Source organism: Sus scrofa, chromosome 7 (genome assembly GCF_054392235.1).
Source record: "Sus scrofa isolate SSC_HxYL_T2T_F1_AM1 chromosome 7, Sscrofa_HxYL_maternal_Yorkshire_Landrace_v2.0, whole genome shotgun sequence".
Classification (NCBI taxonomy): Eukaryota; Metazoa; Chordata; class Mammalia; order Artiodactyla; family Suidae; genus Sus; species Sus scrofa.
Window position 1 is genome coordinate 101105032 of NC_139389.1, and position 13345 is coordinate 101118376.

Genomic DNA, 13345 nt, shown 5'->3' on the forward strand with positions numbered 1-13345 from the left:
TCCTACAGTGGTTTCTCAATGCCAGCAGGAGGGCACAGTAATTCTCCCTGAATGGAGCAATACCTTTTCCCTCATAATCAAAGGCTCATGTTTCTAGAACAGTTCAGAAGAAAACCTGCCTAAGAAGGACTGTCTTTGCCACTTATTTAGTTACACTGCTTTCTTGGTCAGCAAGCAGAGCAGTGACTTGGGTCTGAAGCTCTCACGTGCCTTGTACAAGACCAATGCCCCAAGCAATCATCCTCTGGCACCCGAATCTAAGGTGATGGCTCAGCAGAGAAAGTCAACTTGAGACCTACAAGGTGCCTCTGTGGCCTCCTGAGGCCAGTGGCTGGGAGTTGCTGCTTCCAACCCCTTGTCCTCACCAAGTGCCACTTGAACTGAGCGCGAGGAGGCTGCTGCAATCAAATGGGTTGGCAGAACGAGCGCACTTGTGCTCGGCAGTGCATCTGGAAATTGGCCTTCTTTGGCTTTTAACAGGACACTTCTCCAGCAGTTTTATGATTACCAAAGACAATTAAGGCAGTGGGAAACCTGGAATATTTGTACCGTTTACTCCGTTTGGGCCGCAAGCACCAAAAACATTAAGTTGGTGCCCTAGAGGGTCCCTCGTCTTTAGAGAAAATGTTTAGTAATTAAAAGGCACTGAATTTCTGTACTCATTAATTTTAAAATATTCCCCAGTCAATATTCTCAGCAATTAATGTGATTATTTACTGCTTCATGACGAGATGAAGAGAGGACAACAGTCTTTTTTCTACCACCTTCTGTTTTCTATCAATAATAAATAATAGTACTCAACTATTCACAGTATCTATTTTAGCCAGTGTAATTTTAAATAAAATACATAAACATCTATTATTTTTGTTTCATCAACTTTTATTAGTATTTCTTCACCCACCACTATAAACTAAGCAATAGTAAGGACTACTCTTAACTTACTGTCTTTATTTCTCTTCTACTCATATTTCTGTTGTTATTTTCTTTTAAATGATTAATGATAATAACTTAAGCAGTATTTCATAACCTTAATTATGTCTTCCACACTTTGTCAAGGTCAAATGGATTATCTGCCCTGACATTCAACCAATGCTCCAATTATCTCACAATATAATAAACTGACACATGACTTTGTTATAAAATGATTTGGTTTTTCCAAGATTTCTAATTGGGTTTCTTCCACTCAATTACATGATTGCATGGAACTCCCATTTTATCCAGAGACCACCTCAAGGGCCTTCTCTCTCTGTGGACAGAGTATTCCCCAGGCCTCATGCACAGTTACTATGCTGGGACTTTCTCTCACCACACTATAAGGATAGAACCAGTCTTTCCTCAATTATGGCTTGCTTTCCCCCTGTTTTTGATAAAATCATTCTCTTATTTTGCTAAGTAAATATTCTGAGTCCCTATATGTCCAAAATATATTTTACTCCCCATCCCATTCAACTGACAGTTTGGGAAGACACAGAATCCCAGATCAAACTAAATTCAGTTCAAAATAATTTTCCCTTAGGATTTTGCTCCATGAACTTCTACCATCCAGTGTTGCTTATGCCAGCAGATTTCTGTTACAATGCAGGCTACTTGACTTGCTAGTTTGTTTCATTATGAGAACTTTTAGGGTCTTCTCTTTTTCTGACCTCTGGAAGTATGAGGAGATGAGATTCTTACCTGCTGATCTTCTTTTCATACTTTTCAACAACTGATGAGCTCTGTCAAACTGAAGACTTGGGTCGTTCTTTAATTCTTGGAAATTTCCTTGCAATTAAAAAAAATTCAACCCTATATTATATAAACTAAATTCTAGAACCACTATTAGTGATGTGTTGAACCCTGCATTGATCTCTCTTTCAAGTTTTTTTTTCATGTTTTTCATCTGTCTTTTTACTTTATAGATTAGAAAAGGGCTTTGACTTCATTACCAAAATTTGCTACTGATTTAAAATTTTAACAATTTTCTATTATAAGAATTAATTCTTTGACTATTCATTTATTATGTCATTCTATTCTTGTTTTGAATACAATGTCTTCTCAATTTTCTGTGAGGATATAAGTATATTTTTTAAAGTTTTTTTTTTTTTTTCCTGAAATAGCCACTCCAGGGTCAGTTACATTTATTTTGCCTTTTTTTTTTTTTTAACATACTGCTCTTTTTCCGCATACATTGCTCACTCATATTCAAGAAAAAAGGACAAGGCTGATTATTCCAGGTAGCTGGTATGGTTTCCTTCTGCTGCCTTATAGAACTGCATGATTATTTCCCTATAAGACCTCTGACCTAAATTGTAAAGCTGACTGTAAACTTTGCATATCTGGATGGGATATATTTAATGGCAGGCTTTGCTTTAGAGTGGTAAGAAACAAGCTGCCCAAATTTGGAAGAAAAAAAAAAAGCTTTATTCTGGGATAGCAATATTCATGAAGAGTCTTAACTCTCTCTAGATTGCTTATTCTCTTTCTAGAGAACATTTTTCTGTTTTGGTTTGTTTTGCTTTTTGGTTTTGGCTTTTCATCTTAGAGTAAATTCAAGCTACTAAGTGTTCTTTAGAAGTGAGGCCCAAGAGAAGGGAGTATGGGCCTGACTTCTGCAGTTCCTATCTTCAATCAATCCTTTTCTTTTCAGTTTCCTCTTACTATCCTCTGCACCTATTGACCCAGAGTCCAAAACCTCTTAAAGTTTTCACAGGTAAGATCAGCTTCCACCTTCCCTGCAAGTCTCACTTGCCCTGTGGCATCTTTTGTTTTGCTCACTAATCAACTCGTTTTCATTTTCCCTCTTCTGAAAATTTCTTGAAATCATTTATTCACCAATGATGTCTCCAAATATTTTGCTATTACATACGTATTCCTTCTTGTGTTTCTTTAAGTTCTGAAATTTCAACAGGGTGGGTCTCAGGGGATAAGGTGAGTCCATGAGTGAAAAGGTTTTGGATCTTGAATCAGAAGACCCTCAACACTTGTTTTGGGGTTTTGAGATAAGAGAGCCATATTTCCCCTCCCCCATGGCCAGAGAGAGGACATCAGTGGTGGTCACCTGTGGAGGACAGTTGTGCCCAGAAGAATGGCTGCCTTCTAGGAGTCACAGCCTCAAAGGCTGTGTGGCAGCAGAGAAAAGAAGAGAGTAGAAGACCTTGAGAGACAATTGTCTGAGCTGGTCAGCTCTCTGCAGAGCTCTCATAAGTAACTGGGGGCCACTTTAAAAGAGGGTAAAAAAAAGGGGGGGTTAATTTCTAAAAGTGGAAGGTAGACCAGTCTGACTTCGAATCTCTGCCAGCCCCAGTAAGTTCTCAAAAAAAGTGAGGGGGAGACAAGATGGCGGAGGAGTAGGGGGACACGCTCGCCCTCTCCCAAAAACACAACAAAAAAAGCACATCTACAGGATAAATGACTTGCACAGAACAGCAACCAATCGCTGGCAGAAGAACCTAAACTCCAATAACGGCAAGAAGTTCGTGACATTACTAGGTAAAACAAGAGAAAAGAGGAGAGTGAGAGAAGGTGAATCCGAGCTGGACAGGCACTCCGGAAAGGGAACTGAGGAGGAGAAAGGGATCCCGCACCCTGGAAAGTCACCTACTCAGGGGAAAGATCAAACGAACTGGAGGAATCTCCAGATGCAGAGAAGAGTGTAGCAGTAAGCTGGAGTACCGAAAAGCAGATCGAGAACCAAACGAACCATCTGAACTACGGTCACAGTCACCAAAAATTGAGATGCCTGGGTGGGGGCTGGGCACTGAGTCCTCAGCTCCAGAGGTTAGTCCCCGGGAAAGGGCTGGGGGGGGGGGGGGAGCGGAGACTGCTTGGGAGGTCTAGAAACCAGTCTGTCAAGTTTGATGGGGCAGACTGCCTGGGAGACTAGAAAACAAAGCTGTCGCAGAGGAAGGGAGCAATATTCTAGGGGCGGGGAAGTGGAAAGCCGCATCAGAGGGAACCTGGGAGAAGAGCCTGGTCTGCTGGGGAGGGGCGAGAAGAAGGGGTGGGTCCCCATAGAATACTCCCCACGCCACAGCAAGCTTACAGACCCGCTAGCTAGCAGAAAGCTGTGCTTCCCAGTGCATACCCTCCCCCCACCCCCGCCACCACCTACCCACTCCGGACCTGGGGCTGCCTGCCATCCAGGAGGGCTGGCCTCAAAAATTGCCTGAAGCCTACCACCGCAGGGGCTGTTCCTGCACAGGCCTGCTTGCCCTTTGGAGGGGCTACACCCCCGCAGAGCAGCACCAAACACCACCAGCCCCTGAGAAAAGGCCTGCAGCCCAGAAAAGCTAGAACAAGACTAGCCAGGCCATGAAAAGATCTGCCTAATTCTCGGACGGTCTTTCTGAGTTGGGCTGCCCTGGGGAGGAGCCTCTTGGGTTGGGAGTGGCCCAGCTAGCTGCCAAAGCCCTCAGGGGGTGCCAAGCTCTCGTGGACCAGTTGCATAGGACTGCCAGCTCCAGGAAGGACACCCTGCAGCCCAGAAAAGCTACAACAAGCTTGGCCGGGCCGTGAAAAGATCTGCCTAATTCTCGGACAGTCTTTCTGAGTTGGGCTGCCCTGGGGAGGAGCCTCTTGGGTTGGGAGCAGCCCAGCTAGCTGCAAAAGCCCTCAGGGGGTGCCGCACTCTTGCAGAACAGCTGCAAAGGATTGCCAGCTCTCTGCAGGACCCCCTGCAGCCCAGAAAAGCTACAACAAGCTTGGCCAGACTGTGAAAAGATCTGCCTACATTCTCAGGCCATCCTTCTGAGTTGGGCTGCCCTAGGGAAGAGCCTCTTGGGTTCTCAGTGACCCAGATAGCTGATACAGCCCCCAGGGGGTGCTGCACTCCTGAGGAACAGCTGCCCAACACCGCCAACCCCCTGCAAGAACCCCACAGCCTAAAAACACCAGAGCAACCTCTGGTCTGAGTGAAATCCGCTACCATCGTGGTGTGGACCTCCCAGTCCTGTTTGCCCTCAGGAAGTCCTCCTTTGCTTCAAAGAGACCCTGTTAGCCCCATCAACACTCCAGAAAAGCCACACTGCCTCAAAAAAGACTGACCAACACCAGCCCACAGGAAACATTCCACGGCAGTGACAAGGCAAACACTGCCCGGTCACGGAGAGTACAGCTCCCTCAGGAAAAAGAAAACAACAAGCAAGATGAAGAAGCTGAGAAACCACCCCCAGTCAAACCAACAGGAGAATTCACCTAAAACAGTCAACAATGAAACAGATCTCTGCAGTCTTGACAGACCTGGAGTTCAAAAGAGAAAGAGTGAAAATACTGAAGGAATTAAGAGAAGATACGAACAGTAATGCAGATACCCTCAGAAAGGAACTAGAAAATATAAGGAGGAGCCAAGAAAAACCAGAACATTCATTTGCAGAGATGCAAACTGAACTAAGGGCAGTAAAAGCCAGAATGAATAATGCAGAAGAACGAATCAGTGATATGGAAGATAGAATAATGGAAATCACTCAATCAGGTCAGCAGACAGAAAACCAAATCAAAAAACAGGGAAGCAATATAAGAGACCTATGGGATACTATAAAGCAGGCCAATCTATGCATAACTTCCAGAAGGAGTAGAAAAAGATAAGGGCGGAAAATATATTTGAAGAAATTATCACTGGAAACTTCCCAAATCTAAAGGATACTGGGTTCAAGATACAGGAAGTACAGAGGGCCCCAAACAAATTGAACCCAAATAGACCCACACCAAGACACATCATAATAAAAATGGCAAAAGTTAGTGATAAAGAGAGGATCCTAAGGGCAGCAAGAGAAAAGCAGAATGTTACCTACAAGGGAACCCCCATAAGATTATCAGCTGATTTCTCTACAGAAACACTACAGGCCAGGAGGGAAGGGCAAGAGATATTTAAAGTGCTAAAAGGAAAAAATATGCAACCTAGAATACTCTATCCAGCAAGAATATCATTTAAAATAGAAGGGGAAATAAAAATTTTTTCCAACAAACAAAAACTAAAAGAATACAGCAACACAAAACCCAAGTTAAAAGAAATACTGAAAGGGCTTCTCTAAACCAAAAAGAAAGGAAGGAAAGGGAAGAAAAAAGAAAAGAAAAAAAAAGAAGAGGAAGAACTAGGACTGAGGAAACTGCAATCAGAGAGCAGTCACTCAAATAAGCCAGCATACAGATTTAATCATGAACATGCTTCAAACAAAATAAAATTAAAAAGAAAAAAATAAAAAAGAGTCATCAAAACCATAAAATGTGGGCAAGGGATGTTAGGAAATAAATAACCCTTTTTGTTTGTTTGTTTGTATGTTTCTCTTCTTAATTTTAATATAGTAATGAAGTGTTTGAACTTAGAGGACCATCAGGCTAAAACACACAATTATGGGAAGGGGTTAGCATACTTAAAAAACAGGGCAACCACAAGCCAAAACCAAATATTGCATTCGCAAAAAATGAAAGAAAAAAAAAAGCACTCAAGCAGATAATAACAGGAGACCATCCAACCAAAAAAAAAAAAAAAGGAGAATGGAGACCCATAGAATCAACTGGAACATGAGGTTCAAAATGGCAATAAATAATCATCTATCAATCATCACCTTAAATGTCAATGGACTGAATGCCCCAATCAAAAGACACAGAGTGGCTGAGTGGATAAAAAGGCAAAAACCTTCAATATGCTGCCCACAAGAAACTCACTTTAGGACAAAGGATACATATAGATTGAAAGTGAAAGGGTGGGGAAAAATATTTCACGCCAATAGACATGACAGAAAAGCAGGAGTCGCAACACTCATATCAGACAAAATAGACTTTAAAACAAAAGACATAAAGAAAGACAAAGAAGGACACTACTTAATGATTAAGGGATCCATCCAAGGAGAGGATGTTACTATCATCAACATATATGCCCCAAATATAGAAGCACCCAGATACATACAACAAATATTAACAGACATAAAGGGAGAAATCAATGGGAATACAATCAGAGTAGGAGACTTTAACACCCCACTCACATCAATGGACAGATCCTCTAGACAGAAAACCAATAAAGCAACAGAGATCCTAAAGGAAACAATAGAAAAGTTAGACTTCATTGATATCTTCAGGACACTACATCCAAAAAAAGCAGAATACACATTCTTCTCAAGTCCACATGGAACATTCCCAAGAATCGACCACATATTGAGACACAAAACTAACCTCAACAAATTTAGAAGCATAGAAATTATCTCAAGTATCTTCTCTGACCACAACACCATGAAATTAGAAATCAACCATGGGAAAAGCAAAGAGAAAAAACCTACTACATGGAGACTAAAGAACATGATACTAAAAAACCAATGGGTCAATGAGGAAATCAAGAAGGAAATTAAAAAATACCTTGAAACAAATGATAATGAAGACACAACCTCTCAAAATCTTGGGATGCTGCGAAAGCAGTGCTCAGAGGGAAATTTATAGCAATACAGGCCTTTCTCAAAAGAGAAGAAAGATCCCAAATTGACAACTTAACCCTCCACCTAAATGAATTAGAAAAAGAAGAACAAAAACGACCTAAAGTCAGCAGAAGGAAGGAAATTAAAAAGATCAAAGAATAAATCAATAAAATAGAGACTCAAAAAACAATAGAGAAAATTAATAAAACCAAGAGCTGGTTCTTTGAAAAGGTGAACAAAATTGACAAACCCCTGGCCAGACTCACTAAAAAGAGGAGAGAAAGAACCCAAATCACCAAAATTAGAAATGAAAAAGGAGAAATCACAACGGATACAGCAGAAATACAAAAAACCATAAGAGAACTATGAACAACTATATGGCAACAAGTTTGACAATCTGGAAGAAATGGACAATTTTCTAGAATCTTACAGCCAGCCAAAACTGAATCAAGAAGAAACAGACCAACTGAACAGGCCGATCACTAGAAATGAAATTGAAGAGGTCATAAAATCACTCCCTACAAATAAAAGTCCAGGACCAGATGGCTTCACAGGTGAATTCTATCAAACATATAAAGAGGAATTGGTGCCCATCCTCCTTAAACTCTTTCAAAAGGTTGAAGAAGAAGGAATACTCCCAAAGACATTCTATGAGGCCACCATCACCCTCATTCCAAAACCAGACAGAGATACCACCAAAAAAGAAAACTATCAGCCAATATCATTGATGAATATAGATGCAAAAATTCTCAACAAAATCTTAGCCAACCGAATCCAACAACATATCAAAAAAATTATACAACATGACCAGGTAGGGTTCACCCCAGGTTCACAAGGATGGTTCAACATACGCAAATCAATCAACATCATACACCACATTAACAAAAAAAAAAGTCAAAAATCACATGATCATCTCAATAGATGCAGAAAAAGCATTTGACAAAGTCCAACATCCATTCATGATCAAGACCCTCGCCAAAGTGGGTATAGAGGGAACATTCCTGAATATAATCAAAGCCATTTATGATAAACCCACAGCAAATATAATCCTCAATGGGGAAAAACTGAAAGCCTTCTCACTCAAATCTGGAACAAGACAGGGATGCCCACTCTCACCACTGCTCTTCAACATAGTTTTGGAAGTCCTAGCCACAGCAATTAGACAAACAAAAGAAATAAAAGATATCCATATAGGAAGAGAAGAGATCAAACTGTCACTGTATGCAGATGACATGATACTATACCTAGAAAACCCTAAGGACTCAACCCAAAAACTACTTGAACTGATTAATAAATTCAGCAAAGTAGCAGGATATAAGGTTAACATTCGGAAGTCAGTCGCATTTCTGTATACCAGCAATGAAACATTAGAAAAGGAATACAAAAATACGATACCTTTTAAAATTGCACCTCACAAAATCAAATACCTCGGAATACACCTGACCAAGGAGGTAAAGGACCTATATGCCGAGAATTATAAAACTTTAATCAAAGAAATCAAAGAAGATGTAAAGAAATGGAAAGATATTCCATGTTCCTGGATTGGAAAAATTAATGCTGTGAAAATGGCCATCCTACCCAAAGCAATCTACACATCCAATGCAATCCCTATCAAATTACCCATGATATTTTCCACAGAACAAGAACAAACAATCCAAACATTTATATGGAACCACAAAAGACCCAGAATCGCCAAAGCAATCCTGAGAAACAAAAACCAAGCAGGAGGCATAACTCTCCCAGACTTCAAGAAATACTACGAAGCCACAGTCATCAAAACAGTGTGGTACTGGTATCAAAACAGACAGACAGACCAATGGAACAGAATAGAGAATCCGGAAATAAACCCTGACACCTATGGTCAATTAATCTTTGACAAGGGAGGCAAGAACATAAAATGGGAAAAGGAAAGTCTATTCAGCAAGCATTGCTAGGAAACCTGGGAAACCTGGACAGCTGCATGCAAAGCAATGAAACTAGAACACACCCTCCCACCATGCACAAAAATAAACTCCAAATGGCTGAAAGACTTAAATATACGACAGGACACCATCAAACTCCTAGAAGAAAACATAGGCAAAACACTCTCGGACATCAACATCATGAATATTTTCTCAGGTCAGTCTCCCAAAGCAATAGAAATTAGAGCACAAATAAACCCATGGGACCTCATCAAACTGAAAAGCTTTTGCACAGCAAAGGAAACCCAAAAGAAACTAAAAAGACAACTTACAGAATGGGAGAAAAGTAGTTTCAAATGATGCAACCGACAAGGGCTTAATCTCTAGAATATATAAGCAACTTATACAACTCAACAGCAAAAAAGCCAATCAATCAATGGGAAAATGGGCAAAAGACCTGAGTAGACATTTCTCCAAATAAGATATACAGATTGGCAGCAAACACTTGAAAAAATGCTCAACATCCCTGATTATAAGAGAAATGCAAGTCAAAACTACCATGAGATACCACCTCACACCAGTCAGAATGGCCATCATTAATAAATCCACAAATAACAAGTGCTGGAGGGGCTGTGGAGAAAAGGGAACCCTCCTGCACTGTTGGTGGGAATGTAAACTGATACGGCCACTATGGAGAACAGTTTGGAGATACCTTAGAAATCTATACATAGAACTTCCATATGACCCCGCAATCCCACTCTTGGGCATCTATCCGGACAAAACTCTACTTAAAAGAGACACATGCACCTGCATGTTCATTGCAGCACTATTCACTATAGCCAGGACATGGAAACAACCCAAATGTCCATCGACAGATGATTGGATTTGGAAGATGTGGTATATATACACAATGGAATGCTACTCAGCCATAAAAAAGAATGACATAATGCCATTTGCAGCAACATGGATGGAACTAGAGACTCTCATACTGAGTGAAATGAGCCAGAAAGACAAAGACAAGTACCATATGATATCACTTATAACTGGAATCTAATATCCAGCACAAATGAACATCTCCTCAGAAAAGAAAATCGGGAGGGATCGGGAGCTTGGGCTTATCAGACACAACCTAGAATAGATTTATAAGGAGATCCTGCTGAATAGCATTGAGAACTATGTCTAGATACTCATGTCGCAACAGAAGAAAGGGTGGGGGAAAAAACTGTAACTGCAATGTATACATCTAAGGATGACCTGACCCCCTTGCTGTACAGTGGGAAAATAATAATAAAAAAAAAATAAAGCTAACAGAATTTAAATAATCCAAAAAAAAAAAAAAGAAAAGAAAATCATGTACTTGGAGAAAAGATTTGTGGCTGCCTGATGGGAGGGGGAGGGAGTGGGAGGGATCGGGAGCTTGGGCTTATCAGACACAACTTAGAATAGATTTACAAGGAGATCCTGCTGAATAGCATTGAGAACTTTGTTTAGATACTCATGTTGCAACAGAACAAAGGGTGGGGGAAAAATGTAATTGTAATGTATACATCTAAGGATAACTAGATCCCCTTGCTGTACAGTGGGAAAATAAAAAAAAAAAATGCAAGATTACTTTTGGTCGCAAAATCAGCCTAAAGGAATCAAACTGTATTAAGAAAGAAGTGACATGGAAAAAGAGGATTTCAAGTCTTCCTTTCTCCAGATGCCCAGTTAAACAAGATTTTTTATCAATTATGAATACCAAAAAGCCACACTTTCTTTCATAGGGTTTTAAAGTTTGCTTATAGTTTATTTTCAGAAACATATCGGAAAGACACTTTTTTTAAAAAAAAAAAGTAAACAAATCCTTTGGTAATGGTGTGAAGAGTCAGAAAAATATATCCCAGATTTGGTTATAAATTTCCATGGTCAGGCTTTGCTGAGTTGGTTCTTCCCTGAACTTTCACATCCATCTCCCATTAACATGTAAGAAATAGGAGAATTGGAGCCGGCAGTGACCATTTCAGCGGAGACTCCAACATAAAACTGCAGTAACCTTGCTTCTTTTCTATCTCCTCATCTCAGGTCATGAGATGAGTGGAGATGAGTGGAGAGAGGAACTTCATGTGCTATTTAGAAATTTCACATGTTACCTAGAAATGTCATGCCTGTGATTCCATTAACCTTTTCTGAGTTAAGCAAAACAAACTCACAGCTATCTTTTGCACATCTAGTAAAGAAGCCTGTAATAACTCCTAGCTTATGAGGTTGGCTTCTGGCAAATCCCTAGGGTGCTATGGTGGAATATGAAAGGCCAGCCATAAACCCCAGCTACAGGAGTGTTTAGAGTGATAAGCTAAAGATGAGAGGTTCAATGATATGAGGTTTTGGGATAACTCAGAAGACCATCTGGGTTTTTAAGATATTGTTTAACCTTTATATGTACATTCACATTTATATGATCTCCTACTGTGCTTTGCCAACAGCAAGTACCCCCATATCTGTATTTTAGTGTAGCTTTGACCCAGCTCTAGGACATCTTCCCTAAACTCACAGTTATCTTTTGAAGAGGCAATGTATTTTTCAGATAAGCAAATAAATACAGGTGCTTCCAGCCCTGTGCCCAAACTATGTTCATTTAAATTTACATTCAGCTGTGGCCTTGAGCACTTTGGCTATGATGCTGACCCTCCTTTCAGCAGGCTTAGACCTAAAACCTCGAGCAGATATAGTACCTCTTATTCTCACTGCAACACCAAGACCCCTCTATTCAAAGAAGCATGCCCCAAGTACTGTTACTAAACTTAGTCTGACTCAGGACAGAACCCTCATTAAATTTCTCAGGTCCAATGGGTTAACTTGGAAAGGAAGTTGGGCTGATTATGCTGTGCCCAAACTACTCTTTATGACATCTGTTCTCTACTTCCTGCCCATATCACAGAAACACAACTAAATTATAATCTTGAAAACATGTCAGAACATACACACAATGAAAATAATAATAGCTAATATTTACTGAGCACTTACTGAGTGCCAGGCAGCACACTGAGCTCTTCACATACCCTATTTTCTTGATTTTTTCCCAATAACTCTGTAAGGTAATTACTATTATTGTCCCTATTGCATTAATGAGTAAACAGAGACTTGGCAAGATTAAGTAACATGAGTAAGTGGCACCTAGCCAAGGGCACAGAATAAAATACAATCCTCAATTAAGTCACTAAATCTCCATATTGGAACGTACAAAACACAATTCCATCGGGTTTCAGTGATGACCAAAACGGTTTTGTGACCAAAAATCAGGCAGGATAGCACTGGACAGAGTCTCACAAAATGAAATTTAGTTTGTAAGCCCACTTCACAGGTGTGTCAGCAATGCGATCCTATACCAGAGCAAGCATTGCTTCATAAATGATAGTATTATAAAAAAAATTTTACATCTTTGTAATGATTGTGTTTTTTGCAAGAATTCTCATAATTTTTTCAACATTTTGTGCACATTCATACAGAAAGTGCACAAAACCTAACTGTACAGCTTTATGTATTTTCATAAAATAAATGCATCTCTGTAACCATCATCAGGAAACTGAATGTTAAGACATAATTGGCCTTTTTTCATACATTAGATACTCTTTTTTTTTCTTTTCTTTTTTTTGTCTTTTTGCCATTTCTTGGGCCACTCCCATGGCATATGGAGTTCCCATGCTAGGGGTTGAATCGGAGCTGTAGCCACCAGCCTATGCCACAGCCACAGCAACGCAGGATCCGAGCCACATCTGCGACCTACACCACAGTTCACAGCAACCAACACCAGATCCTTAACCCACTGAGCAAGGCCAGGGATCGAATCTGCAATCTCATGGTTCCTAGTCGGATTCGTTAACCACTTCGCCACAACAGGAACTCCAACATTAGATACTCTTGTATCCAGCATCTTTTGCTCAACACTGTGAGATTCATTGTGCATGGTTGTAGTTCACTCATATTCACTGCCTTGTAGCATTCCACTGTGAATATACCATGATATACTTACACATTCTACACTTGATAAACTTTGGAGTTGTTTCTAATTTTTGGTTATTG

At 40.2% G+C, this 13345-nt stretch overlaps 1 protein-coding gene across 6 annotated transcripts in view; it reads right to left on the reverse strand.

The window, feature by feature from the left end:
- Positions 1-13345, reverse strand: part of LOC102159623 (uncharacterized) — a 412972-nt gene that overhangs the window by 164911 nt on the left and 234716 nt on the right. The window lies entirely within an intron of this gene.